Below are 12,787 nucleotides of genomic sequence, written 5' to 3'. Positions count from 1 at the left end.
TAGAGTGGAGTGCCTCAGGGAGGACCTCCTGCCATCGAGAGACCGGCAACCCTTTTGACTTAAGGGCTAAAAGTGTGGCCTTCCACACTGTGGCATTCTCCCTCTCCACCTGTCCATTTCCCCGGGGATTATAACTCGTGGCTCCTAGCCAGCAGGTACCGGTGCAGCTCGTCACTCATACAGGAGGACCCTCTATTGCTGTGGATATAGCAGGGATATCCGAACAGAGTGAAGAGCTGGCGCAGGGCTTTTATGACGGACATGGCAGTGGTGTCGGGGCAGGGGATGGCAAAGGGGAACCGTGAGTACTCGTCGATTATGTTGAGAAAGTAGACATTGCGGTCGGTGGAGGGAAGGGGGCCCTTAAAGTCAACACTCAGTTGCTCAAAGGGGCGGGTGGTCTTGATAAGTTGTGCCTTTTCAGGACGGTAGAAGTGCGGTTTGCACTCAGTGCAGACTTGGCAGTCCTTGGTCATCGTCCTGATGTCCTCAAGGGAGTATGGCAGGTTCCGGGCTTTCACGAAATGGTAAAATCGGGTGGCCTCTGGGTGGCAAAGATGCGCATGGAGGGCGTATAGCTGGTTGAGCTGTGCGCTGGCAAACGCTCCCCGGGATAGGGTATCAGGGGGCTCATTGAGCCTTCCAGGCCGGTACAGGATATCATAGGTGTAGGTGGAGCGTTCTATTCTCCACCGCAAAATTTTATCATTTTTGATTTTGCCCCGCTGTTGGTTGCTGAACATGAACGCAACCGAGCGCTGGTCGGTCAGCAAGGTGAACCTTTTGCCGGCGAGATAGTGCCTCCAGTGCCTAATAGCTTCCACTATGGCCTGGGCTTCTTTCTCCACCACAGAGTGCCGAATTTCAGGGCCTTGAAGGGTACGAGAAAAAGGTACTGGCCTGCCTTCCTGATTGAGGGTAGCAGCCAGCGCGAAGTCGGAGGCATCACTCTCTACTTGGAAGGGAATGGTCTCGTCCACCGCATGCATCGTTGCTTTGACAATGTCCCCTTTAATGTGGCTGAAGGCCGCGCGGGCCTCGGCAGAGAGGGGAAATGTGGTAGACTTGACCAGGGGGTGGGCCTTGTCTGCGTAGTGAGGGACCCATTGGGTGTAATAGGAAAAGAAGCCCAGGCACTGTCTGAGGGCTCTGAGGGTGGTGGGAAGAGGGAGTTCCAACAGGGGGCGCATACGGTCGGGATCAGGGCCAATGACCCCGTTCTCCACGACATACCCAAGGATAGTGAGTCGGGTGGTTCCGAACACACACTTGTCCCTGTTATAAGTAATGTTCAGGGCTTTGGCCATTTGGAAAAATCGTTGGAGGTTGGCGTTGTGATCCAGCCAGTTGTGACCACAGATGGTGATATTATCCAGATAGGGAAATGTGGCCTTCAGTTGGCACTGGTCCACCATCCGGTCCATTTCCCTCTGGAAGACAGAGACACCATTCGTGACACCAAAGGGGATGCGCAGGAAGTGATAGAGCCTGCCGCCCGCCTCGAAGGCGGTGTAGGGGCGGTCCTCTGGGTGGATGGGGAGCTGGTGGGAGGGGCCTGTCATATGCCATAGTCACACTTTCGAGGTGGCTCTGGAAGTCCAGCCCCAATAGCACAGGCACGCACAGTTGAGGCATGACCAGTAGTGCAAAGTTCCGATATTCTGTGCCCTGCACCACCAGTGTCGCTACACAACCCACCCGGATGTCTATGGAATGCCACCCAGAAGCCATAGTGACCCTCTGGCTTACCGGCCGTGTCACGAGTCCACAGCGTTGCACCGTGTCTGGGTCAATAAAACTCTCAGTGCTGCCCGTGTCAAACAGGCAGCTAGTCCTGTGCCCCTCCACCAGGATGTCCATCATTGACCTTGCAAGCTGGTGTGGGGCGCTTTGGTTGAAGGTTACAGAGGCCAGAGTTGAACCGCCGTCTTGGTGCCCGGTAAGCACCGGTGGGTCGGAGGCGGGGCGAGGTGGCGCCGACAAAGATGGCCGCCCCCATCCGGGCAGGCAAGATGGCGGCCCCCATGTCTCACACGCAGCGCTGCCTGACCCCGTTCGTGGTTCAGACTTACAGACCTCGGCAAAATGGCCCTTCTTCCCACAGCTGGAGCAGGTCGCTTCTCGGGCCAGGCAGCGTTTTCGGGGGTGCTTTTCGAGTCCGCAGAAGTAACACTGTGCGGGCTTGCGACTGGCAGCAGCTGTGGTCGGTTTCGGGGAGTTCGTGGACTCGCGACTGGCAGCGGCGGGTGGCGGGGTCTGCAGTGTCCACGGAACCGGCGGGGGATCGCGTGGCTGGACAGCGTCAGCGTTGTGCAGAGCAGCCTCCAGCGTGTCGGCTGTCTCAATCACCGAGCGTAAGGTAAGGTCGGCATTTTCCAGCAGCCGCTGGCGCACGTACACTGACCTGATCCCCGTAACGAAGGCGTCTCGTACTAGCAGCTCCGCAAGTTGTTCCGTCGTCAGTCGTTTGCAGTCGCAAGTTTGCATGAGTGTCTGTAGGGCTCGGAGAAACACGGCGCTTGTCTCGTCGGGTCACTACCGCCGCGTCGCTAAGCGATGTCTTGCGTAGGCAGCGTTCACCGGCCGCAGGTACTGTCTTTTGAGGGCATCCAGTGCCCCTTGGTAGGTCGGCGGGTCCCTGATAAGGGAGAATACTTTCGGGGTAACCCTCGAAGGGAGAATTCTGTGCATACTAGCGGGCTCAGTCGCACGAACCTCCTCGAAGTATGATTGGAAGCATGCAATCCAGAGTTCAAAGGCAAGAGCTGCTTCTGAGTTTTGAGGGTCCAAGTTCAATTTTTCCGGATGTAAAATACTTCCCATGTTTTAAAACTTCCAGTCAATAAAATTGATGCACCATCAATAACTCTCTGAGACGTGAGGCGAGGTATAGGCTTTTATTCGTTGACCACCACACTACATCCTGGCGACTGAGGACAGGGCTCAGGCCCCAATCGCTTTTATACCGGGGTCTGTGGGAGGAGCCACAGGAGCAGTCAGCGGGGGGGCATGTCAGACAGGTATATGTAGTTTACCTCAGATGCCTTCTGTCTCGTGGTGTTCCCTCGTTTCGTGGCTGTCTGTGAGAAGACGCGTCTCAGGGTTGTGCGTACTGCGTCCACGCCTCGATAACAAATGTACTTTGAACCTTTGAATTGTTGAGTGTAAAGGAGTGTGAACCGATTCTCACTTTGGATCCAATGCAACACAAAAAAAACACAAGCAAAAAAAAAACCCCACAATAAACATAAAATAACACAATTATTCTAAATGTAAAGAGACGGGAGCAGTTTCAAGTTCCCGGGTGTCAACATCTCTGAGGACCAATCCTGGTCCCAACATACCGATGCAGCTTCAAAGAAGGCATGACAGAGGCAAACTCATTAGGAGTTTGAGGAGATTTGGTTTGTCACCAAAGATCCTAGCTGAATCACCGTCTGGTATGGGGGATGGTGGAGAGGAACTACTACACAGGATCGAAATAAGCTGCAGAGAATTGTAAACTCAGTCAGCTCCATCATGGGCTCTAGCCTCCATAGTATCCAGGACATCTTCAAAGAGTGATGCCTCAAAATTCCATCATTATGGACCCCCACCACCCAGGACATGCCCTCTTCTCATTGCTACCATCAGGGAGGAGATACAGAAGCCTGAAGACACACACTCAGCGATTCAGGAACAGCTTCTTCCCCTCTGCCATCCGATTTCTGAACGGACACTCAACCCATGAACTTTTTTTTCTCTTTTTCGGTCCACAATGTCTGTACCAATCATGATAAACTATTCAGCTGTCTAATTGGAGGCCCCCGTCAGTCAGGGTTGACCATGGATGTTGTGTCCCAGCTGTCTCGATACAAGCCAGGGCAGTACGATACGGAGAGCAAGCTGTTGCCCACGTAGCAAGCTCCCCCTCTCCACGCAGCTGATGAACCCAAAGGAACGGCCGAGACCGGTACAGGTTGGTACCAGTGGCGTCGCAGAAGTTTCCAGTCAGCGTTGAACTCAACATGGGGCAACCTTAGAGACTCCAGCTCTGATTTTTCCCTGGACCTTCCCGATGAGTGGGCGTATCCACAAGGCAGCGGAGGTTTGAGATCAGAGTTTTCCTTCTCCTGGATGAGCCGCCAACCGCGGCTGACGGGCCCCATCTGCCCGAAGCGACTGGTTTTACGGTGCCAGTAACCCGCCTTTGCCCCTCATCCTGTTCCACCAGGCCGAGCAGCTAAATCAGACGTGAGCGCCAGGATATTATAGCCAGGGGGTGGTAATGGAGACAGTCTCCCCCCGACCTATTAAATGCTGCCAATGGCGTGCATGCATTTAAATATAATCAAAGATTATTTATTTACTTAGAACCGGAATCAAAATCAGAACCACTTCATTGCCAGCCTGTGGAACGTCCCAGAATTGATTGTGGTTCAGTGCCAAGCGTAAAACACATATCAGACAACACAATAGCGACCAACGATTTACAAGACAATAGGGCAAACATCCATCAGCAATTGTCACAAGTGCAAAGGTCAATAATCAAACTTAAATGGACATGAACATATAAATAGACTCAACAATTATCAACAGAACAAGGAGATCAGGAAAGACCATTTAATGGATGTTAGAAACATAGAAAACCTACAGCACAATACAGGCCCTTCGGCCCACAATGCTGTGCTGAACATGTACTTACTTTAGAAATTACCTCCGGTTACCCATAGCCCTCTGTTTTTCTAAGCTCCATGTACCTATCCAGGAGTCTCTTAAAAGAGTTAGGGGATTACACCTGAGTGAGTTTTGTTGAGAAGCGGGGTAACTACAGGTGGCGATGGGCTTGTGTCGTCTCCTGATGACAGTTTGGTGAACAGGTGACTGGCAGAGTGGGTGGAGCTGGCGGCAACTTTTCCCAGCTCGTATCTTCACTCTGGTGAACAAGTCGGTCAATGTCAGTGGCTGACAGCCGTTGATCTTCTCCGCTGGCCGAGCCTCTCACTGCGACCTGGACTTGGCGAGGAAGGACGAACGGACAAGGGAGTCACGTTGGGAGCGATCCCTACGGAAAGTGGAAAGTGCGGCGGGGAGACGTCCTCGGTTGGAGATGGCAGAAGTTACGGAGAGTTATGTGCTGGACGTGGAGGGGTGGTAGGTGAGGACGCGAGGGACCCTACCCCTGGTGGGGGTGGCGGGAGGATAGGGTGAGGGCGGACGTGCGCGAGATGGAAGAGATGCGGGTGAGGGCGGCGTTGATGGTGGAGGAAGGAAAGCCCCTTTCTTTGAAGAAGTGGGGTTGTGCTCGACGACTTTGAACTTACCTTGAACTTAAAAGTCCTGCAGTGAGAAGAGACTGGAGCCAGTGACCTTTGCTGCTGACCTGACAGTTCGCTGTAGTTTTTGTGCATTCCGAGTGGGCGTTGCACCAAACCAGACAGTCATGGCTGACGTGAAAATGCTCTGTGATGTTTGCTCTCCGCTCTGGGAAGCCCCATTGGGTCACATTTTCTTCCCGAATCCAAGGCCCAAGCGCAAATGTTCAGGATTCTGGACGGATTGCCTGAGTTGTCAGAGTTCATCGCATTTCCAGTAAGCGAGTGAACAGCTGGCCAAGTTGGGGCCTGCTTGATAACCTGCTTGTGCAATGTTTGCTCTTTTTAGTGAGGGACAAGAAGGGTTCTGAGAAACGGACAGTGTAACTGTGTGCGACGGCCCCAGGGCGAGTTCTGAGAGCGAGCACAGGCCTCCAGTGTCAGTGGGGTCCTCCTCCTCTGTATCCGAGAGGACACGGGCCCGCAGAAAATACTGGAGGGACTCAGCAGGCCGGGCAGCACCCATGAAGGGGAATGAACTGTCGGCAGTTTGGGCTGAGATCCTTCGACAGGACCGGAAAGAAAGGGTTGGGAGTCGGAAGCCGGAGTAAGAAGGAGGGGAAGGAATACAAGCTGGCAGGTCAGGGTGGGTACCTGGGATGAAGTAAGAAGCTGGGAGGTGATTGGTGGATGAGGCAAAGGGCTTAAGATGAAGGACTCTGAGAGTGGACCATGGGAGACAGGGAAGGACCAGAGGGAGGTGAACGATAGGTGAGGAGAAGAGGAGGGGTAGGAGGGGAGTCAGAATGAGAGAAGGGGGGTGGAGGCACAGAGAGAAATCGCCAGAAGTTCGAGACATTACCCATCAGGTTTTAACCAATCAAAACATGATATACTGCCCTCACCCTCATCTTCTCCATTTCCCAAGCATCCACACTCACCTCATCTTCCTGCCGCCTCAATGCAGATAGAGCGTCTCTTGACCTCATCTACCAGCCCACTAGCCATTGTTCTCCCCAACTTCTCTGAAGGGATCCTACCTTCTCCCAGTTCCCCGCTCTCCGCAGGGGATCTCTCCCTCTGCAATTCCCTGTCCATTCGTCCCTCCCCACCAATCTCCCTCTCCGCACCTACCCCTGTAAGTGGCCAAAGTGCTATCCTCTGCCCATACACCTCCATTTAGTACCCCAGACAGTCCTTCCCAATGTGGTGAACTACGTGTGCCTGCCTGGACACGCCCCTCTGCTGACTGCTCTTGTGGCTCCTCCCACAGACCCCTGTATAAAGGCGATTGAGGCCTGAGCCCGGCCTCTCAGTCTCCAGGATGTAGTATGGTGGTCACTCACTGCTGGTTCCTTCTTCCAGTCAATAAAAGCCGATATCTCGCCTTTACGTCTCAGAGTGAGTTATTGATGGTGCATCACCCTTCACCTGCAAATTTGCTGGGGTTGTCTATTGCACCCGGTTGCTCCCGATTTGGCCTCGCCTACGTTGGTGAGACCTGTCAGGAACTGGGGGACCGCTTCATCGAGCGCCTCCACACCACCCGCCAAAGGCTGGACTTCCCTGTGGCCAAACATTTTAATTCCCATTCCCGTCCCCCTTCCGACATGTCGGTCCGGGGCCTCCTCCTGTGCCTAGATGAGGCCACCCTCAGCGCGGAGGAGAAAAATCATCTCTTCTCACCTGCCTATCACCTCCCTCTGGGTCCCCTCCTCCTTCCCTTTCTCCTTTGGTCTCCTACCTCCTTCTCCAGCCTTCTCTCTACCTTTCCTACCCACCCGGCTTCCCCTTCCATTCCAGCTTCTTCCCCCTTCCTTTCCAGTCCTGAAGAAGGGTGCAGGCCCAGAACATCGACTGTTTATTCACTTCCATGTAGCACCATGGTCCTGGAGGAGCATTGTTTTGTTTTTACTGTGTACTGTTCCAGTAGTTTATGGTCGAAATGGGACCGGACCGGACCGCACCAGACTGGAACTTATTTTATATTATATTATCACTCTATAAAACTTTAAGCAAGTCTACAGGGAGTTTGGCCTCATCACGTAGGACATCAACAGAGTAGCTCCTTAGCAGCTAGCCAGCTTGTTTAAATAGTGTTAGCTATGCTAATGAACGAATGACACCCGTTAAACTCACCTCAACACGTCTTTTACATTTTAACCCACCATGGGCAATAGAAAAGTCACGGTTGCTAACAGTGCAGCGGGCAACACTGTCATTGTTTTTGACCCCTATTTGGCAGGGGTACACTTTAGCGTAGTCTGGGGTGAAGTATGTTTTACATTTTCTTTTTTTTTTGAACACTCTGCCATGTTGCTGCACTAAACTGAACTGATGGACAATGAAAGAGAGAGAGAGGTCGACTGTAAAGCCCGCCCACAGAGAAAACTGATAGGTCTACTTAGCACGAAGAGAGACCAATCAGGAAGCTCTCTCCCTCCCCCTCTGATTTATAAAGGCCAGCATACCAAAAGCTTTCTTCGCCACCCTATCCACATGAGATTCCACCTTCAGGGAACTACACTCCATTATTCCTAGGTCACTCTGTTGTACTGCATTCCTCAATGCCCTACCATTTACCATGTATGTCCTATTTTGATTAGTCCTACCAAAATGTAGCACCTCACACTTATCAGCATTAAAATCCATCTGCAACTTTCAGCCCACTCTTCTAACTGGCCTAAATCTCTCTGCAAGCTTTGAAAACCTACTTCATTATCCACAACGTCACCTATCTCAGTATCATCTGCATACTTACTAATCTAATTTACGCTATTTATCGCAGCGACCTACACAAAGTGCTGGAGGGACTGGACCGGACCAGACTAGATAGGGTGGATGTAGAGAGGATGTTTCTTATGGTTGGGGTATCCAGAACTAGAGGGCACAGCCTCAAAATTGACGGGTGACCCTTTAGAACAGGGTTAAGGGGGAATTTTTTTTAGCCAGAGTGTAGTGAATCTGTGGAATGCTCTGCCACAGACTGCAGTGGAGGCCAAGTCCGTGGGTACATTTAAGATAGAAGTTGATCATTTCCTAATCGGTCATGGCATCAAATCGGTGTATGGGGTTGAATGGGATCGGGATCAGCCATGCCGGAATGCTGGGGCAGAATCGATGGGCCGAATGGCCTCATTCCGCTCCTATGGATAACATGCCAGACAAACCGGGAGATTCATACTCTGCTAGATGCGTGGCATTGAAGACCAGTGATACAGAACCACACGAGAAGTGCAGGTGTGACGCGGGGAAGGTCAGAACAATTCCGAATGAGAAGGAATCAGGGCTGCACGTCAACTCTGGCGGAGTTTGCAGGCCGCTACTCCCTACGAAGTGAAACTTTACGTCATGAATGGCAGGGATGCTTCACTCCCAGGTGAGCTCAACGTCTTTTATGCTCGCTTTGAAAGGGAGAATAAAACTACTCCTGTGCGAATCCCTGCAGCATCCGGTGACCCCGACATCTCTGCCATGGAGGCCAATGTCAGCACATCTTTTAAGAGGGTGTCAGACCCTGAAGGTATCAAGACCTGGTTGGAGTGTTCAAGGACATCTTCAATCTTGCACTGTTGCATTCGGTGTTGCTGGGGACGAACCCAAGTGCAGGACGCAGGCACGGAGATGGCGTCGTGAGGCGTTAAGCGCCGACGCGAATGTGGAACAGGTATCCGAGAGAGTCTTTACACGGAGACAAGGTTTACGTAGAATATCCAGGAAACGATGCGGAGCTGAGAACCGACGGTCCTGAGGAATCAGGAAACCAGGTTTACTCACACTAGAGTCGACCAACGAACTGGCAGCCCATTGCTGTGACTCCAGGGTTTTTATCCCGCATTCCCTGATGGAAAGCAGGTGTGCTGTAATTAATGGAACTGGGAACAATTGGAAATCAGACGAAGTCCCAGTCAAGGAGATAATAACAAGATGGGGGATTGCCAGACGGGACCATGACAATCGGAGGTGCCCACCTGCTTCAAAAGGGCAAGAGTGCCCAAGAAGAGCCGGGTGAGCTGCCTCAATGACGGCACTCACATCTACGGTGAAGTTCTTTGAGGGGTTGGTCATGCCTAGAGTGAACTCCTGCCTCAGCAAGGACCTGGAGCAACTGCAATTTGCCTCTTGCCACAGTAGCAAACTCACAGGCTCTCCACTCTCTACAGCAGATCAGAAATCACGTATCATCCTCGCCGACGATCATCACTGGCGCTCCTCAGGGGCATGTGCTTAGCCCACTGCTCTACTCTATACACCACGGCCGTGTGCCTAGGCACAGCTCAAACGGCATCTATAAATTGCAGCAGTGTGTACTATCTACAAGATGTACTGTAACAACACGCCAAAGTTCCTAAGGCAGCACCTTCCAGACCCACCACCACCGTCTAGAAGGACGAGAACAGCAGATACCTGGGAACACCACCACTTGGAAATCCCCCTCCAAGTCACTCACCAGCCTGACTTAGAAACATATCGCCGTTCCTTCTTTGTCGTGGGTCAAAATGATGGAATTCCCCCCCCCCCCATCAGCACTGTGAACACCTCAGGGACTGCAGTGGTTCAAGAAGGCAGCTCCTTCTCAAGGGCAACTAGGGATGGGCAATAAATGCCGGCTTAGATGCCCACATCCATAAATGAATAAATTTTTTAAATTGCCAGTGACAGGACTGTTGGCAGAGTTTCGGATGGTGTACGGGAGCGAGACAGCGAGATCAGCTGGTTGAGTGGTGTCACAACAACAACCTGGCACTCAGCGTCAGTAAGACCAAAGAATTGAATGTGGACTTCAGGAAGGGGAAGATGAAGGAACACACACCAGTCCTCATCGAGGGATCAGCAGTGGAGAGAGTGAGCAGTTTCAAGTTCCTGGGTGTCAACATCTCTGAGGATCTATCCTGGGCCCAACATTTTGAAGCAATTACAAAGAAGGCAGACAGCGGCTTTATTTCGTTAAGGGGTTTGCGGAGATTTGGTGTGTCACCAAAGACACTCGCGAACGTCTACAGATGTACCGTGGAGGGCGTTCTAACTGGCTGCGTCACCGACTGGCATGGAAGGGCCACTGCACAGGATCGAAAACAGCTGCAGGAAGTTGTAAACTCAGCCAGCACCAGCATGGCCACTCGTCTCCCCAGCGTTGAGGGCACCTTCAGAAGGTGATGCCCGAAGAATATCCTCTAACTCATCACCCAGGACATGCCCTCTTTATTCCCAGCAACTCGCGCCGGTGTTAATAATCCTGGTTCTGATTCTTGTCTTTGTTACCATCGAGAAGGAGGTCCAGGAGCCTGAAGACACACACCCAACGATTCAGATTTCTGAATGGACAATGAAACCACGTGCACTACCTCAATATTTTTGCTCTCTTCTTCCACTGCTTACTTAATATAATTTATATATATATATATTTCTTATTGTCATTAATAATATATTATAGACGCAGACGATATACGCAGACGCAGGAATAGTCAGCACCGCCATTCAATGTGATCATGGCTGATCATCCACAATCAGTGCCCCGTTCCTGCCTTCTCCCCATATCCCTTGACCCCGCTATCTTTAAGAGCTCTATCTAACTCTTTCTTGAAAGCATCCAGAGAATTGGCCTCCACTGCCTTCTGAGGCAGAGCATTCCACAGATCCGCAACTCTCTGGGTGAAAAAGTTTTTCCTCAACTCCGTTCTAAATGTCCTACCCCTTATTCTTAAAATTGTGGCCTCTGGTTCTGGACTCCCCCAACACCGGGAACACGTTTCCTGCCTCTAGCATGTGCAATCCCTTAATAATCGCAATATTATTATTGCAATATACCACAATATGTATTGTGGTAGTGCAGCCACAAAACAACGAATTTCAGGACATACACCAGTGACATTAAACCTGATGCTGACTCTGACACTAACACACATACACACAGTGCTGTACACAGACAAAGAAACTGCCAGCAGCACTGCATTGTGGGTAGGCCAGGGCCGCAGCTGTAAACAGTGACGGACTTGGCTCGGCTTTCTTTAGCCACCTCAGCTGCTGACATGAAGGGAAACTCCACAAAGACACACACACACACACGCACACAGAGACCAGCTCCCATGAATCTAGAGACTTCCCCAGCAAAGCCGCGCCCTCCCCCTTCAGCCAGCGGGGATCCTGTCTCACACACACACACTCATTTCCACAGTGACTGCCTCCCTTCGAACTGAGTGTTAGAGCGGGGCTTTCCGAATTCTTATGAAAAACCCCACCCTTTGTCCCAGGGCTGAAGCTGGCTCCCTCAATCCATCCCTTCTGTGGGGGCAGCTTCCTCTCAGTCCTGGGGTGACTTCTTGAGATGGAATGGGCCCCTCTGGCCCTTCGAGCTGCAACAACCCCCCCCCCCCCCCAGTAATCCCCCGATTTAACCCTAGCCTCATCACAGGACAGTTCACAATGACAGACATCCCAGCCTGCAAAAACTCATTTCAAGGAGGTAGCACCACCACCCCGCCCTCCGCAACCACACATCGCCCCCCTCGTTCGACCCCCAAGGGTGTATGTACACAGGACATTTGATTACGAAAGAACAGAACAATTTATTTGATCAGGTATTGAAATGATTTACACACACACACACACACACATATTCTTTGTTGAGTATTTTGTTGGCAGTCTCTATGCTAATAGCTAAATGCTAATGCAAATAGCTTTTCTATTTCTTTTGCTAACTCTCCCTGTACTGTGACGAGGCTTGCTTGGCAGATCTGAGCATTTTGCCGGAACCCTCAACCTCATAGCCGTCTGCGTCAATGAATTTGTTAATTTTGCAAGATATCAGATTCACAAGCGTTTCTCAGGGGTTCACTTCAGCGTCGTCTGGGGCGAGGTACGTTTTACGTTTTCTTTTTTTTAGAACACTCTGCCATGGAGCTGCAGGACACTAAACTGAACTGATGGACAATGAAAGAGAGAGAGAGGTTGACTGTAAAGCCCGCCCACAGAGAAAACTGATAGGTCTACTTAACACGAAGAGGTTTACTTAACCAATCAGGATTCATTCATTCATTCTCATTCTCTCTCTCTCTCTCTCTCATTCTCTCTCTCTCTTTCTCTCATTTTCTCTCTCTCTCTCTCATTCTCTTTCTCTCTCTCTCTCTCTCATTCTCATTCTCTCTCTCTCTCTCTCCCTCCCTCTCCCTCTCCCTCCCTCCCTCTCTCTAATCAATTTCCATCATCCATACGCGGGAGACTCCCAGAACGTTCGGGAGAGGCAGGATGTCTGCAATGACAAATTAACATGGTAACCAGTACGTCTTTGGAGCACCCACACAGTCCCGGGGAGAACGTTAAAGATCCTTACAGACAGCAGCGGGAATTGAACCCGGGTCGCCGGTTCGGTAAAGCGTTGTGCTGACCACTACCCTACCATGCTGCCCTGTGACAAGCCAGACAAGAAAGGGTCTCCTACTTCATCCCCCCCCCACCTATCTGCCCCATCACCTGGCCCCACCCATCAACTGTCA

Source organism: Hypanus sabinus, chromosome 26 (assembly GCF_030144855.1).
Source record: "Hypanus sabinus isolate sHypSab1 chromosome 26, sHypSab1.hap1, whole genome shotgun sequence".
Lineage (NCBI taxonomy): Eukaryota > Metazoa > Chordata > Chondrichthyes > Myliobatiformes > Dasyatidae > Hypanus > Hypanus sabinus.
This window is presented reverse-complemented; position numbering follows the sequence as displayed.